The 14,481-nt window shown below is 31.6% G+C and overlaps 1 protein-coding gene across 49 annotated transcripts in view; it reads right to left on the reverse strand.

Annotated features, from left to right (window-relative positions):
* Nucleotides 1-14,481, reverse strand: part of SPRYD7 (SPRY domain containing 7) — a 241,640-nt gene that overhangs the window by 154,736 nt on the left and 72,423 nt on the right. For 32 of the 49 annotated variants that reach the window (XR_004958150.1, XR_004958157.1, XR_004958151.1 and 29 more), the window contains 4 exons: nucleotides 13,884-13,949; nucleotides 13,691-13,784; nucleotides 2,252-2,336; nucleotides 752-830 (listed from right to left, as the gene is read on the reverse strand). The gene's annotated coding sequence lies outside the window, so the exon portion shown is untranslated. Of the gene's footprint in view, nucleotides 1-156; nucleotides 311-751; nucleotides 831-1,869; nucleotides 1,952-2,251; nucleotides 2,337-7,474; nucleotides 7,638-7,666; nucleotides 7,872-10,017; nucleotides 10,450-13,690; nucleotides 13,785-13,883; nucleotides 13,950-14,481 lie in introns of those variants that run through there. The other 17 variants (XM_036250476.1, XM_036250473.1, XM_036250470.1 and 14 more) reach the window with 17 other exon arrangements.

Consider the following 14,481-nt stretch of genomic DNA (forward strand, 5'->3'; position numbering starts at 1 on the left):
AAAGCACCAGGTAATATTATTTCCATGTGAAAGCTGGCGTTTAATTCTAACAATATGGTGTACTGCTTCTTTATTTTGGGAAAAAAAATTGCCGGGGAAAAAAGTGAGATTGTTCTAAAATATGAGAGCTTTGTTTTGTATATTTTCTTTCTTTACCTTCATATTAGAATTTTAACAAAAGATACTTGAATACAATTCCTTAAATTACATCTGATATACTTTTACGGTTTCCAAAACTGACAATTAGAACTGGAAATGATTTGTTAAGAACTGTTTTTATTTTGTAGATTTTCTGCTTGGTTATATATTCCTGGCAGGAAAGAAAACCAGAAGTAAAGCATACCACACAAACACACTTGTCTTATTCTGAACATCAATTTTTACTTGAATAACTTAATAAAACACCAACAAATAAGGAATAAAACATTTTCCTTTAAATTTTAATTAAAATTTTTTACTGTTTGAATCTATAAAATTAATAACTACAATAATTTTTTATCTTATTATGAAGTTAAATTTTGGGATATAAAAAGCAAACAAGGATTTTATATTTTTGACTTATCAAACAAAAATCTTCAGCTAAGTGTTTAAAAAATATTTTAATAAGAGCAAGAAAAATATATGAGAGCATAAAGTTAGAAGGCATAGGATTAAGATACTAATCTGTCATATGTAGCAAATTACTTAATTTGAGTTGCTGTTTCCTAAATTACCCAAGGAATAGGTTAGTCATCTGTAAGATTTTTCTTACCTTTAAAATTATGATTAAGTACATTTGAGACCCAGGATGTCAGGAATTTAAATTCACATTTCACTACTTTCCTCCTTCCCTTATAAGGAAATATTTAGAAACATTACTAAATAGTCACCTAAATTCTGTCTAAAATATATACCTTATAATGTATATTTAACTGTGAGATAAGCAAATATCTTTAATTTCATTTTACTAGAGAAACAAAGGGAAAACAAATATTTTTGTTTAATCATAAGTATAAATCTGAATATTTACATTGAGTATAAATGTGCATTAAGATAAATTTATTTGTGTATAAGCTCTTTCAATAAACTCTTGATGACATTTAACACAATTATTAAATTGCAATTGCACTATTTAATATACATAATACATCTGAAAAGTTAGTCCTTATTTTTAGATTATAGAATCATATTCAACATAACAAGATTACCAATAATACTCAAACCACATTATCAATAAAACAGAAAGTTCATTAGTAATATTAATGTATATTAATATGACTGTAGAATATGGCCAACCTTACTTCAGCAGCACAGTTAATACTGGAGATAATTTTAGAATCTTAACGCCAATATTTACGTGCTGCTAAGGCACCGTTGACATCACTATCATAAGAGCTATGAATAAAAAGAAGTATATTTTCTGCAGAAGATCAGATCCTTGTATTTTTGAGGCAGCACAATATGGCCTGCACCTTTTCAAAACCCACAAACCATTATGTGCTGCTACTTTACTCCAAGGTTTTTTTTTTAAACACACATTAGCACCTAAAGATACAAAAATATTTTATTTTTAGAAAAAAGAAAAGAACAAAACCATTTAAAAACCCATGTTTAAAGATTCTAACATTGATGTGGTATGCATAATTAGTTGTATCTTAGAAGCTTTTAAGCAGCATAATTTCTACATCAAAAATTTAAGGAAAGCCAACTATGTGCAAAGCACACTGATATAATTAGGAACACAAAAATGCATAATATGAGGAAAAGAAAAGCATTTTCTGTGTCAGCTTAATAAGTCAATACAGTTAAATATTTAGTCAAATTTTTGAATGTACTAAATAGTTATTTTTTCCTTTCACAAAAAGAAAATTCGTAAAATCTGGTCTTTACCTTGGTAACAGCATAAATTACAAACATCATTTTATTCCTTGAAGTACACCTTTCAAAAGATATCTTCATCAAGGAGGTAAGACTTCATAACAAGAGAAAAATAAAAAGTGACATGCAAAAGCTCAGTTTCAATAAACTGAAGCTAGCAGAATGAAGTCACATGAAATATTTTAACACTAAATAAAGTAAAAATATACAAAAGACCCAAACAAATCAATTTTCTTTAATAATTTATGTTAAAAAACCCAAAAATTTTACCCTCAACATTTATCTCCCAGAAGTAATTCTAGAATGTAAAGTTTCAGAAAAATGAGTTAACTTTGTGCCCAGAGATGAGAAATAAAACAGGAAACCTGTGGCTCTTAATCTTTCTATCCCCTACCTGTCTCCACTCTTCACCAGGCAAAGAAATATACTTCTAAACAGTTTCCACTTACTCAGCTTTGGGGATGAAATTACGTTTTTCTCTGAAAGAAACCAGAAAACTGTCACCACTCCAGCTCAAATCTTGACAACCTCTTTTGCCCCCGTTTTCTCATTAATAAAATAGCTATGCTAAAGCTATAATACTTCTACAGAATAAGGTGATGTGCACTGAAATTTGTCCACTGCTTCTAAAAAAGCACAACTGTCCTACAGTCCACATTTTCTTTTTACTATTTTCACTATTAAGAAATATATGTAGCTAATCTCCTATCTGAGCAACCTGTTTCACATATTACTCTACTCTATTAGTGTTTCATTTCTGCACAATTTTTAATATGTAGCCAAAATAAATCTGTTTGCAGTAACATGAAAATACATAATACTTATTTGTATTTACTAATTACTTTAAGAAACTGTCCTTTAGGCTACCCTCTCCCTTCAAACCCACTTTCCAGACAAAAGGCACACACACTTTTCAGAAAAAAATGTAAGCATGACATTTTCAAATATGCAAAGTTTATATATACATTTTTTATTTAATAAATACTTTATTGAACACCTACTATGTGCTAGACATTGTTCCAGTTGTTACACTATTTGGTACACAAATGTACATACAAAATCCCTTCTAGAAAAAATTTAAAATCATTTAGATTGAGACAAAAATCATGAAATAACTATTCAAGATTCCATATCGTTATCTGATCCTGCTGCACAGACGTATATAGTAAATGACTATTCTAAAATCAAGAAAAAATAAATTGGATCATTTCAATTCCAATCCTTCCTTAAAAAAGCCCTCTATTAATTTTAAACTAAGCCAAATGTACCATGCTTGAAAGAAATAAATGTGAATACTGCAAAATGCAAATAGTTTTTAAAATCTTAAAAAAAAACCTGCACAGTAAGCATGTCATTTATTATTTTATTTCTTAAAACTGTAGTTAAACATACCTAACATAAATATTACCATTTTAAAGTGTCCAGTTCTATGGCATTAAGACCATTCACACTGTTGTATAACCACCACCACCTTCCATTCTCCAGAACCTTTTTATCTATACCAACTAAAACTATACTCATTCAACACGACCTATTCTTCCATCTCGACAACCTCTGAAAATCACTGTCTTTATAAATTTGCCATTCCCAGATATCTCATGTAAATGGAATCATATAATATGTCCTTTTTCATCTTAACTTTTTCAAGGTTAATTCATGTTGCTGCATATAGCAGACTCTCCTTTTCATGGCTTAGTATTTGTGTATGTACTACATATTGTTTATCTATCTATGGACATTTATTTAGATTGTTTTGATCTTCTGGTTATTGTTATTAATGCTGCTATGAACATGGTATACAAATCTGTTTGAGTACTGCTTTCAATTATTTTGGTTATATACCCAGAAGCAGTTATCACTGATTCATATGGTAATTCTATTTTTAATTTTTTGAGGAACTGCCATATTGTCTTCCACAGTAGCTGTACCATTTTACACTTCCATCAACAATGCACAGGGTTCCAATTTCTTCACATCTTTGCTAACGCTTATTTTCTCTTCATTTTTTTGATAATAGCCATTCCAATGGTGCAAAGCGTTACCTCATTGTGGTTTTGCTTTTCTTATTACAAATGATTAGTGATGTTGAGCATCTTTTGTATTTACTGGTCATTCGTGTAACTTCTTTGGAGAAATGTATATTAAAGTTCTTAGCTCATTTTTTAACTGTTTTTTTTTTGTTTGAGTTATAGTTCTTCATATATTCTGTATATTAACCCCTGATCAGATATGACTTGCAAATATTTTCTCCTATTCTGTATGCTGCTTTTTCACTGTTGATAGTGTCGTTTTATGCACAAAAGTTTACAATTTTGATGAAGTCCAACTTATCTTTTTGTTGTTATTGTTGCCTGTGCTTATGGTTTCATATCTAAGAAATCATCACCAAGTTCAATGCCATAAAGACTTCCCTATGTTTTCTAAAAGTTTTATAGTTTTAGTTCACGTTTAGATCTTTGATCCATTTTTTTTTTATTTTATCCTCACCTGAGGACATATTTTTATTGATTTTAGAGACAGAGGAAGGGGAAGGGAGAGGGACAGGAAGGGGGAGAGAGAGAGAGAGAGAGAGAGAGAAAGAAATATCGATCAGTTGCCTTCCATACATGCCCTAAAACTGGGGATCAAACCCAAAACCTTTTGGTGTACATGACGATGCTCCACACAGCCAGGGTTCTTTGATCCATTTTAAATTAATTTTTATATATGGTGTAAGTGTCCAACTTAATTCTTTTGCATGTGGGCATCAGTTTTCCCAACATCTTTACCCATTGAATATTCTTGGTACTTGTCAAAAGTTCTTTGAACATATATGCAAGGCTTTATTTCTGGGACCTTTAGTCTGTTCCACTGGTTTATATGTCAGTCTTTATGCCAATGCCACAGTGTTCGATTACCATGGCTTTACATTGTTTTGAAACCAGGAAGTGTGAGATTTCCAACTTTCGTTTTTTTCAAGACTGATTTGGCTATTTGATGTCCCTTGAGATTCCATATGAATTTTAAGATAGGTTTTATATTTCTGCAGAAAATGTCATTAGGATTTTGAAGGGGATTGTATTGAATCTGTAGATCACTTTCGGTAGTAATGTCATCTTAACAATAATACATCTTAACATCCCAATACATGAGCATGGGATGTCTTTCCAATTATTTGTGTTTTCTTTAACTTCTTTTAGCAATGTTTTATAGTTTGTAGTGTACATGTCTTTCACCATCTTGGTTAATTTTATTCATAACCATTTTATTCTTTTTCATGCTACTATAAATAGAATTTTCTTAATTTCTTTTTCGGATTGTTCCTTGTTAGTGAGTAGAAATGTAACTGATTTTTGAGTGTTGATTTTGTATCCTGTAATTTTCCTAAATTTGTTGTAAGGGGTGTGTGTAAAATCAAGGGTTTTCTACATATAAGATCATGTAATCTGTGAACAGAAATAATTTTACTTTATAAATCTTTTATACCTAAAATTGGTTCAAAAGCTATCTGGCAACATTGGCCCATTCATTCTCATTCTTCTAGAAAAACATCAGACAGGTTTCTCTTATCTCCCTTCAAATTTCCTGTATCTCCCCTTTCATTCTCACTTTCACTCAGAAAACAGAAACTATCGGAGAGTTTCTGCCAATTTTCACTACATCCAGCTCTACACGTATTTGTGCCCATATAATTCTTCCTTCTCTGTATTATGGATAAACCATCACTGTTTATGAGACCAATCCCTTCCCTTGTACACTAGATTGTATCCTCTCTTGCTTGCTGAAGGCTATTCCTCTAGCACTCTCTCTGCACCTTTCCTTTCTAGTGGATTATTCCTATCAGCAAACTTGCTATAACTACATCTTATTTCACACCGGCTGGGGCAAAGATTATTAGTTTCTGTGACAATACATACTGTAATTTTATCACCGATGTTTTAATAAACACCCTCAGAGGAAGATATTTTTCCTATTTTTATTTTGAACTATCTGAGATCATTAAAAATAGCTACTTTCTACTTGAAACTCTGATAAATTTAATCTAGTAGAATTTATTTTAATAACAGATAGAAATTCTTGATTTAAATTATTAATAAATTAAAAGATTTCAGTGGAACAATTCTAGCCAGACAGAGAAGGAACATCTCTTTACATGTTTCTGCTGTCCTGGCCAGTTTGGCTCAGTGATTAGAGAGTTGGCCTGGGGACGAAAGGGTCACAGATTTGATTCCCAATCAAGGGCACATACCTGGGTTGTAGGTTTGACCCCGGCCCTGGTTGGGGTCATGGGGAGGCAACCAAATTGACGTGTCTCTCTCAAGTTGATGTTTTTCTTTTTTGTCCCTCCTTCCCTTCCATCCTATCTTTAAAAAAAAAAAAATCAATAAAAAAATATCTTCAGATGAGGATTAACAACAACAACAAAAAGTTTCTGCTACTTTGTTGTTTAGCTACAATAAGTCAATAATAATTGCTTTCTTCAAGTATGCTTCAAATCCTGCACATAAACCTCGAAGAAGCTAGCTATATATAACGCCTGGGCCACAGAATGACTATCCTTGTTCAGAACAGTAGAGTACTATTTAAGTCATGATATACATGGTGGGACAAAAGTAGGTTTATAGTTGTGAGTACACAAAACAGAGTTTACTCTTGTAGTATTTTTAATTTTTCTATTATTTCCATATGAGCAACTGTAAACCTACTTTTGTCTTTCCCTGTATTATTATCCCAAAGAATACCTTTTTCTTTATTGATTTAGAGAGAGGAAGAGAGAGGGAGAAAGAGAGAGAGAGAGAAACATTGATGAGAGAACACAGACTAGCCGCCTCCTGCATGTCCCCCCCACTGGGGACCCAACCCACAACCTGGGCACGTGTTCTGACCAGGAATCAAACTGGTGACTTCTTGGTACATGGGTGGAAGCTCAACCAGTGAGCCAAACCAGCCGGGCCCAAAGAACATTTTAAATTAGCCATTCTCTAATATCTTTAAGCAAAGACCTAAATTATGGGGTCAAACCAAACAGCATGACAATTTCATTGAACATGGTCATTTTTTCATTACCCTATTAAAATACTGAAAGTTTTATGAAATGTACAAACATATAATAAAATTCACAAGCAACAAATTAAAATGTGCTTTGCTATTTTTACTTCTGTCTTTTGGATGTTAAGTGACTGAATACAAAAGGTTATATTACTACAGCAAATACTTTTAAAATTCAGTATTGTCAGGAGGCATGCAATGAAATAACATTCAGATACCCCAAAAATCTAATTTTTGCATTTAAGTCAACATAAAGCTGTATTGTTTCTATACGCCCTTGATTTTTTTTCTGATGGAGAAATTAACGAACAAATAATTACTCAGAAACTGTGTGAAGTAGATTTCAATTTAGATAATTTATCCTAGAAAGTTCAGGTTATTTATATATAAGCCCCAAAATGTTACCATTTTATTGCTAGAATCTCTTAACAATAGTTTTCTTATATACAAAGTTAAACTGCCTAGCAGATAAACATTCATATTTTTGGGGTATTAAATTTTTGATTATACTCTCTAGACATGAAAAACTTACAAACATACCATGATGTCAGCCAAGATATACAATGCAAAAGGGTTAATAAGAACATACATAAATAGCCAAACCTCGGTTCTCGAATGTCTCCCATCTCGAACAATTCGGCTCTCGACCAAGTTGTTCACAGGGGAAAAATGTCTCAGTTGTTAAACAAAACTTCAATTCTTGATCCCACAACCCTTTCGAGCTGATACCTGTATGATCAAGTCACACATCTCTCAGATGACAAAGAAGAGAACTCGTATGAGTCAGTTTACTGCTAAAACTTGTGTTGTAAACATCTCAGGACACTGTGCTGTGAATATTTTCGTGTTTTTTTCTTGCTTTTGGAGTTTGGAATGAATTAATTCAATTTATGTCATTTCTATCGGAAAAAAATCATTCGGTTTTCAAACAAACTGTTTCTCGAACAGCCTTCCAGAATGAATTAAGTTTGAGACCCGAGGTTCTACTGTAAGATAAATAGTATTATTTATCTTAACATTTTTCCTTCTTAGATACAGTCTTCTTTTGCACTCACATTATGGCTATTTGTCCATTCATAAGAACTTTTAAATACAGATAATTATTCTCAGTATTAAGTACTGGGCTGAGTATACATTTGGCTTCATTATTTCATACCTTTCTTCCATTTAACTGGACTAGCTGTGTGGTAATGGTATCTGGTATGGCCCAGGCCATTTCTCCACTCCTACATCTTAGTCCACTGTAAATAACATAGTGTTTCCATGACTTAAACCTCTGCTTCTAAGTTTGCTGATGAAAAGAAAAGCCACCTTCTCTAACTAGATATAAAAAGAGCCCTAATGGCTAGGTGTAGAACCAAAAGAATAGTGCTATTAAAAAAAAAAATCAGAAAACAAAACCATTTAGAGTTCTTGTCCTTTTTCTTTATACAACAGTTTTACTTCCAAGTCTGGTGATTTACATTGTGGCCTGTGGCCTCTTAATTATCTCTGCTGGCTGCTGATATATATCAATAGTTTATTCTTATGATCTAAGAAAAAGTCATTTTGAAAGGTGAGACAAAATAAATGTCCTGCTTAAGAAGTCAACTTAAACATGAATTTGAGTAAATGATAATCTTTAAATACTTTAACTTAGTTTTCTTCCCATATTAGATAACAGATTTAACAAAACATTTTAAATAGAGCAAAAAAGATACAAATTTTATATAAATTAATAGTCGCACCTTACTTACTTGTAAATGATTTGCAACTCTAATTTTGTTTCCATTACATTTTTGTTTAGGCAAATTTACTTCTTTTAATCTTTTACTGCTCTAACTCCAGTTCATATAGTTCACAAAAGACATTATTGTATTTAACAAAAACATTAAAAATTCTAGGCATGTCTCTTAAGTTCTAAAACAGTACTGAATGCAATAAAATTCACTGGTTAATTTCTGCATTTCTAAATTTTATCAACATAATAAGCAGCCAAATAATGTATTGAGGTAGCAATGATACATAACACTGAATTTGTATCAAAAAGACCTATGATGAAATCGTAATCTTGGGTATTATTTCATTATATAGAGCCTCAGTTTCCTTTTTGTAAAATGGGTCTATTAATGTCTATTTTATAGCTGCATTAAGATTGTACAATCTTAAACTTTTATGAGCATATCTAGTGCTGAATAGGTCATTAAATGCCGGCTGAATCTTTAAATATGTTTTTTATTGATTTTAGAGAGAAAAAGAGAGGAAGGAAGGGGAGGGGAGAGAGAGAGGGAGAGAGACAAAGAGAGAGAGAGAGAGAGAGAAACCAAGAGAGAGAGAGAGAAACCAAACATTGTTGTGGCTGCCTCCTGTACTTGCCCTGACTGGGGGATACAAACCCGATACCTGGGTATGTGCCCAACCAGGAATCAAACTGGTGACCTTTTGGTGCAAGGAACAATGCTCAACCAACTAAGCCACACTGGCCAGGGCTGCTGAATCTAAATTTACAGTAGGATTTGAAACACAATTCTGACAAAGTTAGGGTTTCAGTGGCTTGTAATTCAACATGAACCAAGAGTGTTGATGACAAAGGGAAAGTCTGTGAAATCGGGCTGCATTAACAGAAGTATTTTATTCATAAGAGGTGCACTGTATGAATAAACAGAGGTGCACTGTTTTTTAGCTCAAACCACATTGAGTATATTGGGTTCAGTTCTATATATAATATTCTAAAAGAAATACTGTCAAAATGTAGCAGATCCAAAATGGACTCCCTAGAGAAAGACATAAAGTATATTTTTAGAAGATAGTATGTAGGGCTGAAGGATGAAATTATCTACTAAACTGAAATCTGCTCTCTTATGAGAATTTTATTTTCTATCAATTTTTGACAAATGTAAGTTATAACATTAAGAAAAATATTTATTATGATTCTAAATCTAATATTTTGAGGGCTAAAATACAGACCAATTAAAAAATTTGGTTTGAGGAAAATGTATTTTACTAAGCTGTCTTATTAAGGATTTGGAGGAAAAACTGCCAATTTTAAGTTCTGACTCTAGAGCACCAAATAGTAGGAGCTTAAAGAAACAACTTGAAGAGCCAAACTAAGTAAAACAAAGCTTAAAAAATGTTTAATAAATTTATTTATTGAATATAACAGGAAAGGTAAAATTAATAGCTTAGGTAAAAAGGTGTGAATGCTGACTTCTGGACATACATTTATTTCAATTCTGTATTCAATTTATTCCTGTTCCTACATGGAGATAACTTATAAAACTCAAGACAAATTAGTGACAAAGGCCAAGACTGCATTGAGTAGTCTATTGATGTCACCTATTATATTTATGCTTAGAACTTGAAACTCCTATTATAAGTTCATTACATTTGTATGTTTATTTCCTAGTTAAATCAAGACCTGTTGCTATTAAATTTTGCTTTGTTTTCATTTTCTTAAGAAAACATCCAAAGTAACATCATAAATAAGAAATTCTCTATCATTCTTCTTTGAATCACTGCTTCTGCATCAAGAAGTTGTTCACGGTGAGAAAACAATAAATCCATCCTCTTTGTATAATTCTTGCACTAAAATTCAAATTTTATGGTTATAGTTTTGTTGAGAGAAACATAGCCTTGCCTTAAACATAAAAGCTCAGATTTAACTCAATTATTCTGTTAAATACATATATGTCAAATATATGATTTTGAGGTCAGCAACACCTGGCATTGTTTAAACATTGTCAAATTCTCAAAAACAGCAGTTTTATGAACAATGACTGAAAAATAGCTGTAGGATATTGTAAACTTTCTCTATGTTTCATAAATTTTAGAATATACAGCTTAAGAGCCTAGATTTCACATACTTACTATATTAATATCAAATGATCATAACAATAAGTTTGCAAAGTCTTCTTTAGCACCGAATGTTGACAGTACCTAGTACCCTTAGTTGTCTGTGCTTTGGGTTATAACATCCTTTACTACTAATCCAAGTGCCAAAAGAGCAATTTGTATTTCTCTCTTTTGGCACATATCTCTCCCAATAATATTCATATTATAAAACTATTCAAGATAATTAAAACGTCCCCATTTGTGGCTCAGGTATACAGTAACTTATACAAGAATGAATTTCCATGACAAATAAATTAAAAATAGAAAAAATTTCAGCTATATCTAGTGATGAATACCAAAGGAATCACATTTTTGTTGAAAACAACAGATTTTATATTATTTGCCATACCAATCATTTACTGGCCTACTGATTACAATATTCTTATTTTATTTGCAGTACATTAGTCCTACATTTATACTCTTTATAATTCAAGAACTGACAATATTTTCTAGAATGGTATGATTACATGTCATTGCTATTGCACTGCTAACTTAGTAACATTTCTTTCTTTCTTTGTGTGTATGTTACTCCTTACCCAAGGATACTCTTCCACTGATTTTTTAAAGATAGAGTGGAAGGGAAAGGGAAAGAGAGAGAGAGAGAGAGAGAAACATCGATATGAGAGAGACACATGGATTTGTTGCCTCCTGCATGAGCCCGACTGGGCCCAGGGATCGAACCTGCAACCCAGGTACATGCTCTTGACCGGGAATCGAACCTGAGATCCTCAGGCCAATGCTCTAACCATTAACCAAACCGACCATGGCAACTTAATAACATTTCTAAAAACTTATCTTGATAATCAGTCAGAGAGTAATAATTTTTGTCATTGTCTTTTACTAGCCCTCCTCTTGAGAACAGGCAAATTTAGTAAGTCTCCTGAATTACAAAGTGATTTGTTCTATCATTTTTGTTTACAGGACTAATACTGATAGCAATGAATAATGACTTTTCTGTTTTATCTTCTGTTTCCTAGTTATAAAGTCAATATCTTAAGATTTTTGTTGTTGTAGATTAAAAAGATAAAACCACTGACAATACAACTAAAGATGTTATTTTATCTGGCACAAAATGATATGTTTAGTTATTTTCTTTTTTAAAAAAATTTTATTAATTTATTTTTGTTACAGACTCCCCCCCCATTTACTTATCAGAATTATATGTCAGAATTACATATCAGAATTATATAATTTTTCTATGTACCAAAAATGCAACATGAAAAATTGAAACATACCTCAAAAAAAGAAAAAGTGCATGTGTGGGGGTGACTATTTCTGAATGTTTTATGTTAAGCAACAAAAGTTTAAGAGCTTTAAAATGAAAACCAAACTTAAAAAATATTTCATCTCCTTAATTTATAAAAGTGTACCCCAAACAATTCCATTATTTAATTTTCACAGCATCAAATATATGAAAACACCAATACTCCACAACTTCTGTAACATCTACATTCTATAAGCAAATAGCTTTAAAAAAGAAAAAGAAAGCCCTATCTCCCTATGTTAAAGAATCAATGGCATTAAAAATACTTAAAAAAAAAAAAAAAAAAAGATGCCACACACAATCATACAGAATCACTGACTACTGTCACTATGTCCTATTTTTCTGGGTATTGTTTAATTAGAAACATCACAATTTTAATATCTTAAATTACAGGGAACTACAAGCATATTACCTAGAACAGACAACAAAAAGCATTCCAAGTATGAAACGCTGCAAATGATGTATGTTTAAAAGATACTGGAGAGTATCCCAGAAAAACTATTCATTTAGAAATTTATAAAGGAAATGAAATGAGGTTAAGAATGGGACGTTATGTGTGCCTACAAATTTGTTAAAAAGTTAAATGATACCTATTTCTTTCTGAAAAGTAGACCGCCCTCCAGTCTATAATGAGAATGCAATACCAAATGAGAAGACTTCTTTTTCTAAGATTTAAGTTGAAGAAAAGCTGAGCTGGCTTCCAAGGGACCAATTAAGAAACCCAAGCCTGAATTATATAGGATTCTTTGGGGATTTTCAGATGTTTCCATTCTAGTTTTCCAGAGATATAAATATAAAAGGGAAAAAATTAAAAAGAAGTGACCTGTGACATTTGGCTACTACTCTTCAAACTGGCTCATTTTATTAAAAGGTTTTGATATTTAATTGATTTCCACCCTAAAAGCTATTCATCGAGTTCAATGGCTATGATCATAAGGTCACTCTTTGACACATACACATTATTTACTGGGTCACTGATGCAATGGTATGAGATAATGTTAAAAAAAGCATCTCAAGTATTAGTTTTCATTTAAACAGGGCCATCCCTCAACATCAAAAACAGAAACAGCTGCACTTGAATTTCTTTTAGAGATGCAGAATTAGATTAAAAAAAAAAAATAGATGGAAATCAATCATTTTGGTATAGGGTCTCAAATATTTTTAGGAAAATAAGTATCTTGTCCATTTACCATGACCTGGATTTGAGAGTTTTTCTAGGGGCATAATATTAATCTCAGCCAACCTGTCAGCATTATTCCCTCAGAATTTACTAGTTTCTCAAAAGTTAATTGAATCAGGGTAAAAATGTTTCATATTCTAAGAAAAAAGGTGTGCATGTATATATCTAAAAGGAAGAAAAAGGGATTGCCTTCCTGTTTTTCCCACCTTCTGAAATTTAATAGCTAAATTTTAAGCACTTCACAAAGAAGTCTGAAGTGCAACCTAGTGAAATGTAAAAAAAAGACAAAATTTTCTTAAGTGGAGAGGATACTTCCAAGTTATAAAACCATAAAATAATTGTCAATGAACCTGAATAATGATAATAAAAAAAGACCATTACTTATCAATAAATTCCTTTGAAGGATAAGGGAAAGGGTGTAAAATTGTGATTTTCAGATTTAGAGATGCTAGGGCCTAGTTCTCAGATACTTTCCCAAACAGAAAACTTACCTATGGCAATGGCATTATCCTTACTCTAAATTGGATTAAATAAACACCAAACTTCAATGTGTAGAGGATAAAGGGAGATTAGGAAGTTGTCATTCTGGGATGGTAAAAAAAAAAAAAATCAGAAATAAAGCAAAAAATAATATCAAACTAACTTTTTATAGCAATGGTTGGGAGGCTGTGACTTAATACTTACAAGGTAGAATTGCTGAACTAAGTACAGGGCTTTTTTATTATGATCTTCATTTTATCATTATTAAACCTAGGAAAAAATAAAAGTGATAACTTAAAAAATTTGTTCACATTATATATATGTTAGAAAATTTTCAAATGAGGTTGACAGTTTTCTGATCCCTATGAAGCACAGAACAATCAGAGATTACAAAATCCAGCAGTAGTATTTATATATTCCAGTCCAGAGTATTATTAGTTTTTAAAACTCATTTTCTTATTATTACTACCTTCTTGAAATTTAAAAGTCAAATATGTCTTGTTAGTGTAATCAAAACTCATACTTCAATGTCTAACTTGAAGCACACTGAGCTTCTGAAGAATATCATAATTACAGATAATTTTAAGATAAATTCAAGTTCATACCACAAGGTTGACCAATCACTCTCTCACATACACATATAGGGTGCCCTTCGAAAAAATATATACACACAAAAAGTGTAATTATAAAGCTAGTGTTTATTAAAATACATTTCATTTTCTAGAATGTAATAGAATCTACAGACACCCTGTATACATTTTTGGGACACCCTGTACATATACACACATAAATATACATGCTA

This window comes from Molossus molossus, unplaced genomic scaffold (assembly GCF_014108415.1).
Source record: "Molossus molossus isolate mMolMol1 unplaced genomic scaffold, mMolMol1.p scaffold_m16_p_9, whole genome shotgun sequence".
NCBI lineage: Eukaryota > Metazoa > Chordata > Mammalia > Chiroptera > Molossidae > Molossus > Molossus molossus.